This window comes from Octopus sinensis, linkage group LG1 (assembly GCF_006345805.1).
Source record: "Octopus sinensis linkage group LG1, ASM634580v1, whole genome shotgun sequence".
Classification (NCBI taxonomy): domain Eukaryota; kingdom Metazoa; phylum Mollusca; class Cephalopoda; order Octopoda; family Octopodidae; genus Octopus; species Octopus sinensis.
The window spans coordinates 109,817,312-109,837,071 of NC_042997.1; positions in this window are offsets into that span (position 1 = coordinate 109,817,312).

A 19,760-nucleotide genomic window follows, 5' to 3' on the forward strand; every position below is an offset into this window, starting at 1 on the left:
ATGTTTAATGTAAGTCTAAGGCTGTTGTAAACCGAATGTAACACAAACATCAACCGTACACGCGTAAGACTACATAAACCTACCTACCGACCTATGTATGTACCTACACACGTCGCACACACACACATACGCAGCACACAAATGCAGTACCCATGCGCATTCATGAAGATAGATATATGCGTGCCCGTGGAATAAATAGTTGATCCCTACGTAGGCAGACATGTGTGTGTGTGTGAGTGGAGGAGGCATAGGTGTTCCTGTAGCTCCAGTGCTGCCCTTCGATAATATTTCAAACCAAACCTCCAACTCCCTCTGCATCCTTCGCTGTTTTACTCTCAATTAATGAGATGCGGATTCGTTGGCAGAGAAAGACACACGCAGCCCTATTAATATTCATGCATATATGTGTGTGTGTGTGTGTATATATATATTCTTGTATTCTTTTACTTGTTTCAGTCATTTGATTGTGGCCATGCTGGAGCGCCGCCTTTAGTCGAACAACTCGATCCTAGCACTTATTCTTTGTAAGCTTAGTACTTATTCTATCTGTTTCTTTTGCCGAACCGCTAAGTTACGGGGACGTAAACAGACCAGCATCGGTTGTCAAGCGATGGTGGGGGACAAACGCAGACACATAAATATATACTTATATATATATATATATATACACAGGCTTCTATCAGCTTCCGTCTACCAAATATATGCATACACACACACACACACACCACACACACCACACACATACATATACATTTGAAATTGAGGATTCACTCCTTCTCCTCTCTGACTGGTACTTTAACTTGCTTACCCCCAAAAAAGATCTAACGCAAGATTTATGTCGGCGTGATTCCCGCTGTGACCTTAACAAGCAAAAATGTCACAAAACATTTTCCCCGTTGCTCTAACGATTCTGCAGGCTCTCACCCTCACCATCGAGGTATTCATATATATATATATGCGCGCGCGCGTGGGGGGTGTAATGGTGTCTGTCTGTCTCTGTGTTCGGGGTTACTCCAACTCCACCCATACCGTCCAACCGATTATAATGATTTTTGGCGCATAGGTAGATCACACGCCCTGAAGTTCAAATAAGACCGCGATTTTTTTTGAAAACTCGATAATGCTCAGTTGGCATCGACAATTGTAAGCTCAGTCGGGCGTTTGAATGGAAATTCCCAAAATGATGTTATTTTTCCTGTAGCTTTTGCATTTTTTCATGTGTAAAATTTCAACAAAATCGATAGTATAGTCTCTAAGGAATGCTTATTCAATACAAGATCAACTGCAACATGGAAAACACGAACAACGCCGGGTCCACCAGCCGGTATGTGTATATATATATATATATATATAAATACTCAAATGAATATTCGTAAAGATATTATTGTTATTATTATCAGCGGTAAATCTAAATAATTGATAATAAGCATTAAACAGCTGCACAATAAATTTATAGTAAAGGTTACACGAAATACCCAGCTTGTTAGAAGGCTTGCTAAAAATTTCACTTATTTTCAGTGAGATTGTTGGACAAAGTTGAGCATTTTGACTCACCGTTCTAGCAAGCTGATACTTCGTGTATCCTCTATCATAATTTTGTTTATATATATATATGTGTGTGTGAATATATATATATATATATATATATATAATCTCTTTATTATTTATGCAAAAGTGTCGTACGTCCAAAATTAGGTTTTTCAGAAAACGAAAAAATTAGTTTCACCATTCCATAGCAAAACCATTGTACTGCACTCTAACAGTTTTCGATACCTTGGCATCTGAAGAAGCTGGAGATACGATAGTTTGACCAAAAGAACCGGATCTCGCAAGCAGAAATGAATACTGAAAAAAAAAAACGCTTTTGGCTAAATTTGGACATACGACTGTTCAACATTATATATATATATATATATATAATATATATATATATATATATATATATATATATATACATACACGGATATATGTATATAATCTTCCCTATATATTTCTATTTGTCTATCATTTATCTATCTATCTATCTATCTATCCTATCTATTATCTATCTATCTATCTCATCTATCTCTCTCACTATATATATATATATATATATATATATATTCTCTCGCGCATGCGTGCTGTGCATACTCACTCCTATTTACACACATATACACACAAAATACATATATTACTGACGCATTCACACACATACTCCCAGGTGATAATAAACGAATTGACACACACACACACACACACACACCACGTAGACATATATGTAGAGAGAGGGAGCGAGGGAGAGAAAGAGAGAGAGAGAGAGAGTATGTTTGTGTTGTGCTTGTGGGATATTTAATAAGTGTGAGCTGTTACAACTCAATGGAGACTCCACGTTTCATATCTCAACTCCAAATGACAGCTGTTCTTTCCATCACCTCGCCGTTCACCGTACAGACACGTATTTATAATAAAGTACACACACGTGCCTCCACCTTCCTTCTATCTTTACACCCTCTCGGGTACTTCTACATACCTACATTTCTGTGTGTGTGTGTGTGTGTGTGTGTGTGTGTGCTTGTGTGTGTGTGCGAGACATTGTACGCTTAACGAGCTTATTTGTGGATGTTATAAGTAATATATATGTACGTTTCTCCCTTCCTCTCCTTACCCCTTCTCCACCCTCTCTCTCCCTCTAGTTCTATGGATGGGTAATTATATAAATACACGCGCTCACTAACATGCATGCATACCAACATACACACGCGCATGTATGTATGTATGTGCATATGTGCATGTATGCCTGTGTGTGTGTGTGTGTTTATATTTTTGTGTATGGTTGTCCATACATTAGATTCATACACACTCATATATATATATATATATATATATATATATGAGTGTGTATGAATATGTATATATATACACACACAAGCACGCACATATTTATATATACACACATGTATATATATATACATGTATGTTTGAAGATTCTAAAATTTGTATTTTTGTATATTTGTGTATGTATATAGATATATAGGGAAGTTTATATACATATATCCGTGTATGTATATGTATATGTGTGTATGTATATATGTATATATGGTTGTGTGTGTATGTGTATATGCAAAAATATATGTGTATATATAACATCAATTACTGTAGTTAATGCCTCCCTCTTGTGCATTTCCAGCTGCACACGTGCAAGAGCAATTTGCTTAGCAGTCATTTTACTCTCCCTAATGTCCCGCCCGTCCCCCGCCTCCGACCCCATAACCCTGCTCCCTAATTTCCCATTCCACTAATCGTCCCTTCTACCTGTATTTATTTATGAATTTATGTATTTATTTTTGTACCATTAATGATCGCCTACTTTCGCTGTTTTCTAAATGAACTCGACAAAACCCTTGTCTAGTTGTCGTAAAACTATAATTGTTTTACCCACTTCTCATCAATTTTATATAGCTTAACTTATTGCTTCTGTTTCTTTTTTTTTTTGTATCCCTTCTTCTCCCCTCCGCCGTCTCTCACTAAAGTCTGTCTGTCAAATGTTTTCATCCCTCTGCTAAGTCAGTTGCCTACTCATTGATATTACTTACTCTCGTGTAAGGTATGTTGATTGAGAAAGAAAATGGCTGGGAGAGACAGTGATCTTTAAGTACGTTCCTCTCAGCTTGACATATCGTCTTTGGTGAAATATGAACCTTTACCATTTTCTTCATGTCTTAGTTACAAACGGAAGAGGGACAGTACCACTGATTTTTTTTTCTTTTTAAGGTCTCCGAGAATGATAGGAGAGAGAAAAAAAATGTCTACGATCGCAGACCTGGTCGACTGCTCGAAATATAGAAGCTGGCTCCGTGAGCGTTATGTCGAGGCTAAACAGCGTCAGTTGTTGCTCAATGCATGTCAAACTTTACGCTGTATATAGTTGAACCTCAGACCTCATACAAACTCCTACGGGTTTCACATTGTCTACGATCCTATTTCCTCCTCCTTCCCCTCCCATCAAGATGATGTACTTCGATACTCTTCATCCCATCACCTTTATCTCTTGCTGTTTTCCAGAGTTTCTTCTTTTTCTTTCCTACCCCCTCACCCAATTTTAAAAGTTTTTACGTCTCTACACAAACCTCTCGTCTTTCTTTGGAAATATGGTTTATCCATTCAATGAGTCATCAGAAGAGGGAAATCGGTGAATATTGCCAACTCTAGACTTATTCCTTCTACTTTCAACGTATCAATGATGATTCCAACTTCATCTCGATCGTTAACTACGGCATCATATTACTGCCCACCTGTTCCCCCTCTCTTTCTCTCTCTTTCTCTCCCTCTTCCTTTCCTCTCTCTCTCTCTCTCTTTCCCTCCCCTCTCTTCTTCCCCCTCTCTCCCCTCTGTCTTTCTCCTCTCTCCCTTTCTCTCTTTTTGATATTCTAAACACTGTCACACACGTTTCAGAAATGTCCATCTAATAACACACATGCCGTTCCGTAGGTTTATGTGACGGTTTTTCTGTGTCTGTATTTATTCTTAGTTTTGGAGCAGAGATAATTCTCCAAGCTGGAAATTTCAGACAATGTCCAAGAAACGGTGCTCAGAGGTTCGTGGGTCCCTAGTTCTTTGTTTAGATGCATAAATGAACGGGTGTGTATAGGCATCACAATATTGGCAAACACACACACACACACACACATACACGTACACACTCACACAAACATTTGTGTGTGTGTGTGTGGTGTGTGTGTGTGTGTGTGTGTGAAGCTGAAGTTAATGAGGGAAAGAATGAGAACTGCTACTTAAAGAAATGGAGCAGAATATGAACGATGCTGATAGGCGAAACTATTTTGCACAGACCAAGACAGGATCGAAAAGAAGAGATACGATTTCCTAGAAATTAATCAAAGAATTATGAAGGAACTATGACAGATTATAATCAAGTGGGGAGATGTTTGTGGCTGACACTGTAAACCCAAAATGGGCCGTGGAATTTCCATGGATACTTCTAATAAATATTATAATAAATTCCTATACTTAACTGCTCCGCACAGCGTATGTGAAGCACAAGTTTGTGAAGCGAGTGTACATACATACATATACACATGTGTTTGTGTGTGTGCATGAACATATATACATATATGCATACGATACACAAACACAGGTGTTAGAAAGCTGTGTGTTCCATAGCTATATCAATGCTCCATATATTTCGGCACTCTATCGTATTAATTACAGCCGTTTAAGAAATTCCTCACGCATTCTATGATTCCGTCTCTCCTTTTTACTTCCCGTCTCGAGTCTCTCCCTGTCATAATCCCTATAAACCATCTGACACGTCACTTGTCTTCTTTTCCATCTCCCTCGTCGATTCTCTCTGCTCTTTTACAGTAGCCATATTTATAAAATTCTTCACGTTGACAAAATCATGATATTTCATGACTATGGACTGTCACTGTGTCTCATTAATTCCCTAAATTGTCACACTTCCACATTTCACTGAACAATTCTTCTGACACATCCTGTCTGTCTAGTAACGTCTTTTAGTTCTTTACTTGGTTCCAGCCATCATGTTCGATGTAAGGCTGGGGCATCGGCTTCTTTATAACTCTCGGTTATAACTTAATTCCTCAGTTCAACGAACAGGACATTTTACACAATAACTGTGATGCACTTTGCCTAAATTCAGGAATGGTAAACCAGAGAAGTAAGCAGACTTCGAATAGAAATCTTTTATATAAGGAAGAAAAAAAGAAAGAATAACAGAATGAACAACTTAAAAAAAAAGACGAGAATAAGAGAATTGCAAGAAATGCTTTGCGAAAATGTTCTTTACTACTCTAGGCACAAGGACCGAAATTTTGGGGGAAGGGGCCAGTCGATTACATCGACTCCAGTTCGCAACTGATACTTAATTTATCGACTCCGAGAGGATTAAAGGCAAAGTCAACCTCTGCGGAATTTGAACAACATAAAGACAGACAGACGAAATACCTATTTCTTTACTACCCGCAGAGGGCTAAACACAGAAGGGACAAACAAGGACAAACGGATTAAGTCGATTATATCGACCCCAGTGCGTAACTGGTACTTATTTAATCAACTCCGACAGGATGAAAGGCAAATTTGACCCCGGTGGAACTTGAACTCAGAACGTAACGGCAGATGAAATACCTATTTCTTTATTACCCACAAGGGGCTAAATACAGAGGTGACAAACAAGGACAGACATAGGTATTAAGTTGATTACATCGACCCCAGTGCGTAACTGGTACTTAATTTATCGACCCCGAAAGGATGAAAGACAAAGTCGACCTCGGCGGAATTTGAACTCAGAACGTAACGGCAGACGAAATACCGCTAAGCATTTCGCCCGGTGTGCTAACGTTTCTGCCAGTTCGCCGCCTTATCGATACAAAAATATTGATATTGCATATATATCCGAGCATAGGCACACAAGCGCATAACCTGTATTGTCTATGTCTGTTTCTCTCTGATTGTATATATGGCATTCCGGCCCCTCTCTCTTATGCGTGTTTGCGCTCATATATGTTTGTATATTTGTTATACACATGACATGTTTATAATATACGTAATATAATATGTGTATATTTTTTTATTCTTTTATTTGTTTCTGTCCTTTGACCGCGGCCATGCTGGAGCACCGCCTTGAGTCGCACAAATCGTCTCCAGGACTTATTCCTTGTAATCCTAGTACTTATTCTATTGGTCACTTTTACCGAATCGCTAAGTTACGGGGATGTAATCACACCGACAACGGTTGTCGGTTGTCAAGTGATGGTGGGAGTACAAACACAGACACACAACCATATATATATATATATATAAATATATATATATAAAAGCTCGAAATACGAGAGTAGAAAAGCAGCCAACAACTGATTAAGGGTCATTCTTTATGTTGTTTGTTTTGTTTTCCATTTGTGTCATTCGTTGTTCGAAAGAATAGTTCATGTTCCATGTACTCGTGCTTCATACTTTTTTGTTGTATACGTTTCATGACCTCCTTGATAGATCTGTTAGTACATTCGGTACTTTTTGGTTATCTTGCCCCCATTAAACGAATTTTATTTATCTAAAGTGTTTAACCCTCAATAAAACAAAAAAATAAAAATGAAAATTAATTAGCATGAAAGCTGAAAAAATTAAACATCTCAATGAATCTAATAACATTTTTATAACAAATTATCCCATTCCTATTGAGGGTGGGGGCAAACATCAACAATGTTTTGAAGTATTAAATCAAAAGGATCGAACTCTTTGAATCCAATCTCTTGAAGCCACATTAACTTGATTTTTGTGTGGAGAGATAATCCAGTTTTTTAACGATAATTTTTTAATGGGGGTGAGATAACCAAAATATTCTAAGACTTTCTAACCGTGAGCACTTTGTCTATCATTTAGTTTATGCTTACGACTCCGCCGAGGTCGACTTTGCCTTTCATCCTTTCGGGGTCGATAAATTAAGTACCAGTTACGCACTGGGGTCGATATAATCGACTTAATCCGTTTATTTGTCCATGTTTGTCCCCTCTGTGTTTATTCCCTTGTAGGTAGTAAAGACATAGATATTATGTAAAGTGTCCTGAGTGAAGACGACAGCATGCGTTTTGAGGGAGATTTGACTGTTGTTGCCCCACATGTTTAGTGTCCATGTGATCTGTCATTATAGGTTGACTAACATCACCCCAAGCAACGCTAATCAATAAAGGTGTAGCACTGTAGAATTAACACCTGTATACGTTTTGTTTTTGTTTATGGTTTTGTTAGTGTGTGTGTGTGTGTGTGTGACTTATTTCGTTTATGAGGTTACTAAGTGTATATATACAGTTTGATTTTTGTTTACGAGTGACAGAAGCAGCCGTGACAACGGCTGCAGCATCAACTGCAAAAAACAGCAACATTAATTGCAATATCAACAGCAGCATTGAGGTGCAATTGCATAATTGATTGCTGCATTAACTGCTGCATCACTTGTATAATTAACTGCGATTTTGCCAACAACACCATTATTTGAATTAGCAAAAATGGCGTTAACTGCAGTTGTAACTGCATAATTAATTGCAGCATATGCATCAGAAGGAACTGTAATGTCAGCTGTAATATAAACTGCAACAGCAGCATCAATGCAAACTGCCGCAGCAGCAGCAACGACAGTCACCAACGCAACGACACTGCCAACCAATAGAAATAAATGTTAGGACGCCGGTCGGAATGCTTGGCGGCATTTCATCCGTCTTTACGTTCTTAGATCGAATTTCGCCAAGGTCGCCTTTGCCTTTTACTCATTCGGGGGGTCGATAAAATATGTACCAGCTGAATACTGTGGTCGATGGAATCGACTTTCCGCATTCCCGAAATTGCTAGCAGTGTGCCAAAAATCTGAATCGAAAATTCAATAATATAAAAATGTACGATTTTTTCAGCATCAAATGGTTGCGAAGGTCCACCCGAGCGAGATAAAAATTAAAAGGGTGTACAGATAAGAAATGGTTGAGGACTTATTGATCTAGAACATCACTAACACTACCTATTTCTTTACTATCCACAAGGGGCTAAACACAGAGAGGACAAACAAGGACAGACAAACGGATTAAGTTGATTATATCAACCGCCAGTGCGTAACTGGTACTTATTTAATCGACCCCGAAATGATGAAAGGCAAAGTCGGCCTCGGCGGAATTTGAACTCAGAACGCAGCGGCAGACGAAATACCGCAAAGCATTTCGCCCTGCGTGCTAACGTTTCTACCAGCTCGCCACCTTAACATCACTAACATTACCTTTAACCACAATGTCACCAACAGCACTATTAACTACTCTTTCACCACCATTAACTACAATGTTACCAGCCTTAACTACTGTATTATCGCCATTACATGTCACTGCATCACCACCACCACCACCATTAACTGTAGCGTCATCAAAGCTCAGCGTCTACGTCATCACCAGTTGGCATTCCGATGACGGTGGTAATACCAATCAATATGATGGTTTTATTACAATTAATTATTATTGATAGAAACATTTCTGTCGGTTTGACCAGGTTAATCAGCAAACGGACATTTCGTTCTTATAACAAAAGGTCACGTTGTTGTGTCCACATCTCGATGACAACAACAGCAACAACAACAAACACATCATACACACTTCATATCATGTACGCACGCATCTTCGATAACAATCACCACACCACACTGGCCCTCCGTCCGTTACGACGCTGACTGCTCCAGTTGATCCGACCAACGAAACGGCCTGCTCGTGAATTTAACGTGCAACTGACTGAGTATTCCTCGGACGGGCGTGCCCTTGACGTGGTTCTCGGGAAGATTGAGCGTGATAAGGCTGGCCTCCTTTGCATTACAGGTAGAGTTCATTTTTAGCAACCCAGGAGCAACATAAATTGATATGTTTGGCCCAAGGACACAATACACCGCCAAGGACTGAACTCACGACACTTTTCCAAAGTGAACCGAATACCCCTTATCACTAAGCTACGCGTCTCTACATTATATAGATTGTGCTTTATATATATATATTATATATATATATATATACGTATGTGTATATATATGCACACATACACACACATGCATTTTCGTAATAATAAATACTTAATATATGTAGGTGTGTGTATATATATATATATAATATATATATATATATATATATATATATATAATATATATATATATATATATATATACGTATGTGTATATATATAAATATATATGTATATATACATATGTATGTATATATGTGTATGTAGATATGTGTATATATACGTGTGTGTATATATGTGTATATATATGTGTGTATATATGTTTGTATATATACATATATATGTGTGTATATATCAATATACATTTGTGTATATTTATGTGTGTATATATATGTATATATATATATATGTGTGTGTGTGTGTGTGTGTGTTTGCGTGTTTGTGTGTGTGTGTGTGTGTGTGTGTGTGTGTGTTTGCGTGTTTAAGTGTGTGTATATGTGTATATATATGCACACATACACACACATGCATTTTCGTAATAATAAATACATACATAGATGTGTATATATATATATTGTGTGTGTGTGTGTGTGCATGAATATGTAAGTGTGTGTATAATCACGGGCTCCTATACACAGAGTAGTACACCATTATGTTAATGGGCAGAAGGCGAAACAGAAAAAGAAATCCAATTGAACGAAACGTGGATGCACTCACTCCGGTCCGTTTTTTCCATTATTTTTGCTGCCCTAAATACTATTCAATCAACGCTGATAAAATTCCTGGAATTCCATGTGACATAAAAGGCGAGAACCATCATTTGTTATCAGCAACAAGCAGTGCTGTAATGTTTGGTTTTGTGTGATTCCATCAAGCGAGAAAAACCAAGTTAGGACAATCAAATTTTGTGTCTGATAAAATCAATCAGATTCGGTGAACTTTCTTCGATAAACACCGCCAAAAGAAGAAAATGTGATGGAAGAAAAATGACATTTTCGTTGATGAGTGCTGGAATATATTGTTAAAGCATTTCCAAGACTACTTATTTAGCGCCACCTTCACGGCATCAGTTCTTAAGAAATGCGGTTTCCGACTATGTTACAGACTGTAGTGGTATCTGATTGACCTGTAGTCCGTTGTGGCATCAGGTTGTTAGCGAGCTTGAACTCCTCTCTCTTTCGTCAAAGAAATGGCTGTTGTCTGGTCAAATTTCTTTAACAAGAGAAGCTGCAGCAACAACAACCATAACAATAATTGTTTCTACTGTAGGCAGAAAGCCTGAAACTTAAGGAGTGTGTGAGTGGGGGGTGGGGGTGATTACACACGCACACACACACACACACACACACACACACACACACACACACATTCCTCTGTACACAACTGTTACTTAATTTATTAACCCCGGAAGGACGAAAGGCAAAGTCGACCTCGGCGAAATTTGAACTCTGAATGTAAAGACAGTTGAAATAATGCTAAGCATTTCGCCCGACGTACTAACGGTTCTGCCACTTCGCCGACTTAATCATAATAATAATTATTATTATTATAACAATAATCCGTTCTACTATATTTGTGGGGAGGGACCACGAAACGATGAAAGGCAAAGTCGACCTGTGAGAAATTTGAACTCAGAATGTTAAGACGGACGAAATACTAAGTATTTTGCCCGGCGCGCTAACGATTCTGCCACCTTGCCGACTTAATAATAATAATAATAATGATAATAAAAATAATAATAATAATAAGAAGAAGAAGAATGATAATAATAATATTAATAATAATAATAATAATACGAAGAAGAAGAAGAAGAATGATAATAATAATAATAATGATAATAATAATAATAATAATAATAATAAAAATAATAATAATAATGTCCGTTAAAAGATAACAGACTAACACATTTATTTCTCACTATTTTGATGTCAGTGAATGTGACAGCGAATAGATTAATGGACTAGTTTTAGTGAATAAGCGCAAATCTTCGTCATCATTATTGCTGTCAAGGCGGCCAACTGGTAGAATCGGTCTTTATTTTCTGCACGGGATTTCGTCCGTTTTTATGCTGTGAGCACAAAGTCCGGCGAAGTCGACTTTCGTTTTTTATCGATCCTGAAAGGATTATTATTATTATTATTATTATTATTATTATTATTATTATTTTGATTTGTCTCAGGTTCGGTTTTATTCCTGGTAGGATTTCTGTGGGTAGTGGGTTACTACCTGTAACCTTAGGGATCCATAAGTTTTCAGTGGTCTTTCAAATGCTTGGAACCCTCTTGATAATCCTTGCTGTTCCTAACAGACAAACTTTCTGTTGGAGCTCCACTGGGCATTCTATTCCAATCTCCTTCAGCCATTTGTCTATATCTTGTGCCGACTTGGGGTATTCGGTCACAATGTGTGCCACTGTCTCGTTCCAAGTTCCACACGTTCTATATTTTCTGACACATTCTCTCCATATATATTTTTCTCAAGTTGTTTGTTTTTATCGCTTGATCTTGGGCTGCTACAATCAGGCTCTCTGTTTCTTTTTTTAATTGTCTCTTTTTTAACCAAGCCTAAGATTTTGTTCCACATACGTCTCCAGTGGCTCTCCAAAAATGGCCATGCAGAGTTTTCACTTCGATCTGTCTGACGTGCTCTTTTTGTATTTCATTCTTGTCCTTTTCTCCTATACGTGCTACATAAGCTCTTCTTCTTCTTCTCTTCTTCTTCTTCTTCTTCTTATTATTATTATTATTATTATTATTATTATTATTATTATTATATTATATTATTATTATTGAGTGAGAGAGCAATGCATGCCATCAAAGTGACTAAATATTCGGCCGTATTTGTTCCAGCTGTGTAGATTTCCGAGTTCAAATCCCTCGGAGCTCAACTCTGCCTTTTATCCGTTCGGATGTCGATAAAATATAAGTCAAGCGCTCCCTCTTCTCACTCAAAATTCCTGGTTTTGTACCTATTTTTGATCATTTTAATAGTTATCATCATAACGGCCATATTGTCGTTACTGTTGCTTCTTGTTGAACATCTCTGTCTAAGGAACATATTCTAACGTTTGTGTTATTTCTTATTACGATCTTGTCATTCATATTTGACGTATAAAACTTATTTCTTTCTCATATTGCCGTATTCTTTGTTTTCGTTTCGTATGGTTTGTGTAATATTTGCGATCTTCTGTGGTTTTTCACTTCCTGCGAGTGACAATATATATGTCTTGGGGGTATTTACTTGGTTTTTAGTATCGACATGGTAAAGCTTATTGTTGTAGTTCAGTGTTGTTGTGATATGGCAGTAGCGGTTAATCGCAGAGTGCGACAGACTGAAAAAATATGAAAGCCACACAAAGCCATCACTGCACGCACGAACAGAAATGTACACACACACACACACACACACACACACACACACACACACACACACTCATACTCACACACACATGATTTAGTCTGTAAACAACCCTTACCAACAAAATGTATTAAAACATAACTAAACTTCCAAAGCTTTCATGTGTTGGTGACTTCCGGTGAGAATCGTAGACTTTAAAAAAAGGAAGGGAGATGTGTATGCATGTGTGCATGTATGTGTGTGTGTGTTAACTTCTTGCCTAAAACTTTGTTTCTCGTAGCGCCTATTATATTTTATTTTGTTAACATAATAGTAAAAATAAAAATAATAATAATGATGATGATGATGATGATGATGATAATAATTGCTTAGTTCTCTTCAGTTTGAGTATAACTATTGTAGCTATACACAATGATGGCTGCCAAGAACAAGAAAATATGGTATTTCTTTTATTTGCCTGAGAAGAAATATATGGAGTTCTTACTACTACTACTACTACTACTACTACTACTACTACTACTAGAGTAGTTGATACCGAGGCCATGAGCTCCAATACTTAGCTAGTGTTTTATTTTCATCGACCCCGGATGAGTGAAAAGGCGAAGTTCACATCTGTATGATTTGAACTCAGAATGCTGCCATACATTTTCGACGCCGTAGCGATTCTGCCTCGTCGCCGCCTAATAATAATGATAATAATAATAATAATAATAATAATAATGATAACATATAACATACAAAAAATTGCACTACTAGGCACTGCACACGTCCTACGCAGAACACTTTCAATACAGTAGCCATCAGAGCATCACAACAAATCACAGCACATACCCAAGGCACACAGAGGTAGTGAAGTGAAAGCACGTTATAAAAATAAAACTACTGAATAATAATAATAATAGTTTTTCTAACTCTAGGCAAAGGCCGTGAACTTCCAGAGGAGGCTGCTTGTTGATTATATCAATCTTACTGATCAAATGGTGCTTATTTTATTGATCCCGGGAAGCATGAAAGCCAGATTCAACCTTGGTGGTATTTGATCTCGGGATATAAAGCGCCGAGATCAGATCCCGGTGAGGTCAACATGGTCTTTTCTTCCTCCGGGGTCGATAGAATAATAATAATGTTAATGGTGAGAGTATCATGAGGTTCTCGTAGAAATTTTAAAGAGCCCAGTAACGGCGAATATATTCCAAACTATTATATAGATGTGTGTGTTTGTGTGGAGTTGAATGGGGGACGTTGAGAGTAGCGGCGGTGGTGGGGGTACGTTTGATGAAAACCGACAGACAGACAGACAGACAGATATATAGATGTGGAGGCAACTGATAGCAACAATAAATTCCTCCTCCCCTCAAAAAAAAAAATCAACAAATTCCTTTTCATTCTTTGTTTATTTTCTTTTATTCTTTCTTTCTTTCGTCTCCTTTCTGGAATATTTCCAAAGAAATATTTGGTGTGAATATCTTTTCGTTCTTTTTTTTTTTCATCTGTTTTCCTCAGAAAGCCTCTTCCCTCGCCCTTGCTCCACCCTTCACACACCGTTCCTCTCCCTAGACTATAGAATGTGAGGCCTTCTGCATTCTGGCGAGGGGCTCTGGTTCCCTTGTTACTACACCCTTACCACCCCCACCCCATTAATGGGTCTGTTATCTTTAAACTAACATTTGCCGCGTGCCTTGCTATTTACCTTATTCTTTTTCATGTGTTCTCCACCACTACCACCACCACCACCATCATCAGCACACAAACTTCTGTATCTCTCCGCCTTCTCCTCGCCTCGTCCCCTCTAACTTATGCACCCTCATCCTCCTCCTCCTCTCCCTCCCTTTTACTAACCATACGCATGGCGGCTGCTGTTATTTTTATCTCTGTCCACCCTCCCCGTCCTCTGCCACCCACATACTCATGCATGCACGAACAACACGGCCAACATATGCAGACCTGTAAACATTCAGCACTCACTCACTTTGTGTGTGTGTGTGTGTGTTGTGATCTTCGTTCAAGCTCTCCTCATTCCGAGTTCGAATCGCAGCAAGGCATTCATCCATACGGGGTCGATAATGTGTCAGTAACTGCCTGGAGTCGATCCGTCTCTCTTTACTTTTCTATATATGTCTGCCTGGAAATAAACGGCATCATACGGGCCCAGTCACAAGCACAACCTCTTCTCTTTCTTCTCTCTAGCCTTCTCTAAAAGGGGTCGGTGGTGGTTAAAAGAAAGTCTGACAAAATATTTTCATTGCGACTACAACTGATAAATACTAACAAGGTCGTACGTGGAGCAACCGCAAATAAAGTGTTTGTATGTGTGTGTATGAACGTATTTAAAGGAAGAGCACTCCGTCCGTTACGTCAACGAGGGTCTCAGCTGATACGATCAACGGAACAGCTTGCTTGTGAAATTAACGTGCAAGTGGCTGAGCACTCCACAGACACGTGTACCCTTAACGCAGTTCTCAGGTGTGACAAGGCTGGCTCTTTGAAATACAGTTACTACTCATTTTTGCCAGCTTAGTGAACTGGGGCAACGTGAAATAAAGTGTCTTGCTCAAGGACACGACTCAAGGAATTGAACTCATGACCTTACGCTCGTGAGCCGAATGCTCTAACCACTAAGCCACGCGCCTTCACTATATGAACGTGTGTGTGTGTGTGTGTATATATATATGCATTTACTTGTCAGATTATTCCTTATCCATGGAGTGTAAACCCCTATTCATCATTCTGGGTGTTAAATACGATAGGAAGGCAATTTTGCTAGAGGGAAAATCAGTGAGGAAGCTGGACCTAAACCTATATAACACACACACACACACACGCACACGCACATTTATTTAATCGACTGTGTTGACGACATGTCCTCGGTTAGGTAAGACACGATATACTGTTTTTGTTGTTTTTTTTTGAAGATACACAATTTGTGAGGACACCATTGGTGGCAAATGGCCATTGACAAACTGATTAATTCATTGATGGAATGCTTAATCAAACAATCGATTTTCTGTAACAATAGGTCATTCCTTTAGTAATTGGTGCAGTTGGCACAACACCCAAATTGCTTCCTAAAAGACGGAAAGAAATTTGAATTGTAACTCGCATTGTTGACCTGTAGAAAAATACCATCCTATATCCTGAAATAATCCTAAGAAAAATTTTTGAGATATGAGGAGATTTGTTGTCACCAAACCTCAAGATAAAATTGCAGCTATCTAAAATAGCATGCACTAGTGAAGCAATAATAATAATAATAATCGACTGTATGGAATAAAATCCAAGCAGTTAATACATGGGCGATAACATCACTTCGGTACGGAGCGGGAATTATAAAATGGCAAAAGAGAGAAATTAAGAAAATGGATACGAAGATCAGAAAAATGTTGACAGTACACTGAGCCTTCCATCTTAAGAGTGACACCGATAGGCTGTACTTGTCTAGAAGGGAGGGTGGGAGAAGCTTGATCAGTTGCCAGATCTGTATCGAAGTAGAGGAAAACAGCCTAGGGTGGGATATAAAAAAATGTCGAGGATCCATTGCTGAAACACACAAAGAAGACCGGCGCCATCAAAACTGAAAATTATTTGACGAAAGAAACAGTTAAACAAGAAATGAACAAAAAAAAATGCATAGAAGGAAAAGAACATGTATAGTCAGTTTGCAAGATATGTGAACGCAGAGGACTGGTGGCTATGGATGAGGAGAAGTGACCTGAAGATAGAGACAGAATTACTCATATGCGCAGCTCAAGAACAAGCGTTAAGGACCAATTATATGAAGAGCAGAATAGTCAAAACTACTGACAGTGACAAATGCAGAATATGTAGTGAGAGGGATGAAACGGGATGGCACATCGTTAGCGAATGCCCGGAATTGACACAACAGGAATGCAAAGGACGCCATGACAATGTTGCAAGAATGATCTATTGGGAGCTCTGTGGAAATTACGGCCTAGAAAGAGCAAAGATGTGGTATGTTCAAACCCCAGAAGTAGTCACCGAAAATGAGAATTGCAAACTCCTGTGGGATGCAATGATCCAGTGCGATCACTGAATAAAAAGGAAAGAACATGTAAGGTAGTCGACATGGCATGTCCTGGGGACAACGGGATCCATGTGATAGAAGAAATAAATAAACACCTATGACGATTTAAAGTGGGAAATACGAAAGACTTGGTCAATGAAGAGAGTAGACGTGATACCAATAGTAATGGTGCACTTGGAAGAATCAGCACTCAACTACTAACATGACTGAAAAAGATTGGTGCAAGTGTGAAGGTAACGTTGCTTCGAACTTGCAAGAATTCTTAGCAGGGTTCTTGAAGCATGATGAGTAAACAAGTGTCACAGTAATGTAAGCTGTGAGCTTTAATACAATGATAATAATAATAATAATAATAATAATAATAATAATAATAATGTGGAAGAAGCATAGCCTGGCTTTCTCTTAACCAAATGACCATTTTCAAGCGGCATCTGTTTCAACGCATGAATTCATTTCAAGAATCTTAATCTCGCACCATAACTCTGTGTGTGTGTGCGCGCGTGCGTTTTTAGTGTATATGTGTGTGTCTGTGCATTTACCAATATATATATATGTGTGCGCGCGTGTGTGTGTGTGTGTGTGTGTGTGTGGGTGTACATTGAATTGTAGGCCCGTATACGTACTTATACACACATGTATATAAATGCGTATATATCCTGATATATATATGTGTGTGTATGTATATGTGTGTGTCCAGCAATATATATATATGTGCACTCACATCTGTCTATCTACACACCCGTGTGTATATATATATATATATATATATATATATATTTGTATATATATATATATATATATATATATATTTGTATGTATGTATGTATGTATACACACACACGGATATGCAAGCCTTACCCACCTACGTTTCTCACACTAGCACAACAACGGCTGCTGCTACTGTTGTTGTTGTTGTGCTAAGCATTGTTGTTGAAATAAATCGCCGCATAGAAAAACTCCGTCATTAACATGGAATTATATAAAAGACAGAGATTTTCTACTTTCGAAATATGCGTTAATTTTGTCTTTTAAGTCGGTTCCTCTTTTTTTTTCATTCTTTTGGTAGATTCACACACATACACACAGATAGATAGATAGGTAGATATATTTCTCTCTCTCATACACACGTGCACACACACACACACACACACACACACACACACCACACACACACACACATAATACATGTGCCACACACCCAGACATATACGTAGTCATCTTTACACATACGCATAAACGCTCATATACAGAAATTAATACATAGGTAATTTGACATACTGACAGACGCATACATACACATATTAACACACACACATTCACATATTAACACACACATACACATATTAGCACACACATATACATACATTTATATATATATATATATATATATATATATATATATAAAATGTCGGCCATCAGCTCCAGTTATGTTTTGTGTCTGGAAGTCTTGGTACGTCATTTCAAATAAAGGGAGGTGTGTGAGGATGAGTGTGAGGAAAGAATAAAAAGGACGATATTTTCCAAGCAAGGGGAAGCTGGAGGTGAAGGGTGAGTGAAATGATGGGAGTTCAAAGTTGCTGTAATCACAACAACAACGACAACCAGAACAATAACTACCTTGGGATGAATTCTAAATGGTGACGATGTCGGTGTTGGCATTGATAAAGGTGGGGTGGGAGTAGGACGGGGGTTTGGTGTCGCAGCTGTTTATAGTGATGATGGTGTGTCGTTTGGGAATGGTGAGGGGTTGATGGAAATGGTGGCGGCGCTGCTGATGGTAATTGGGAAGAAAATGATGATGATGATGGTGGTGGTGGTAGCGAAAAGAATTCCAAAGTTTGTAATGATTGAGTTGGCGGTGGTGGTGGTGGTGACGTTAAATTAGTGGTGATGGCGCACTTAAACGATGATGACACATAAACGGGGTGTACCCCCCAGTGATTGTAAAGAGAGGAGTATATTAAAGACGTGGGGGAGATACTCAGCCTGTTTCTGTCTCAACTACGACAACAAACAATTTCAACAAAAAGAACAACAAAATCCGACATTTTGAACAAATTTTCCTTTTCAAAGATGTCAGTCACTTCGTCACCCCCGCCTCCATTTGTCTTTCACATTGTCTTATTTTCTCACCCCCATCCCTCTCCGTCTGCCTCAATCTTATCTCCTTCCTCCACCCCACTCCCCCTAAACCCTCCCTCCCTCTCTCTCACAATTCTATTTAACGTCGAAATTATTTAGTCAAAAATACCACGTCTTCTCTTTGATTCCAAATACCTCTTCCCCCATCTCCGCCACCACCACCACCAACATCGCCGCCACCACCGCCGCCGCTATTTCATGTCTTCCTTTCCCATCGCCGTCACCACCACCACCACCACCACCACTCCCACCCACCAGCCAACCCCATTCGTCTCCACCACCCAACTTTTTGGTGGGGCGATAAATCATCGACTTAACTTTTTCCAACCTTGTTGTTGTTGTCATCAACATCAACAACAACAACATCAATGCCACCACCGCCACCACCATTACTAACATCAGCACCAACAACAACAACGTTATTATCTGCCTCGTTTCTCGTTGTTCATTTTCTTTATTGCTCCGGTGCCTACAATATTGGACACCTTCTGGAAAAATTATGCCAACGCCACCACCACCACCTTCTCTGGCATCACCACCACCACCATCATCATCACAATCATCAGCATCACCACTTCCATCGACTTCACCGCTACCAACTCTATACCTATTTCTTTACTACCCACAAGGGGATAAACACAGGACAAACAAGGCGAGACAAACGGATTAAGTCGATTATATCGACCCCAGTGCGTAACTGGTCCTTAATTTATCGAACCCGAAAGGATGA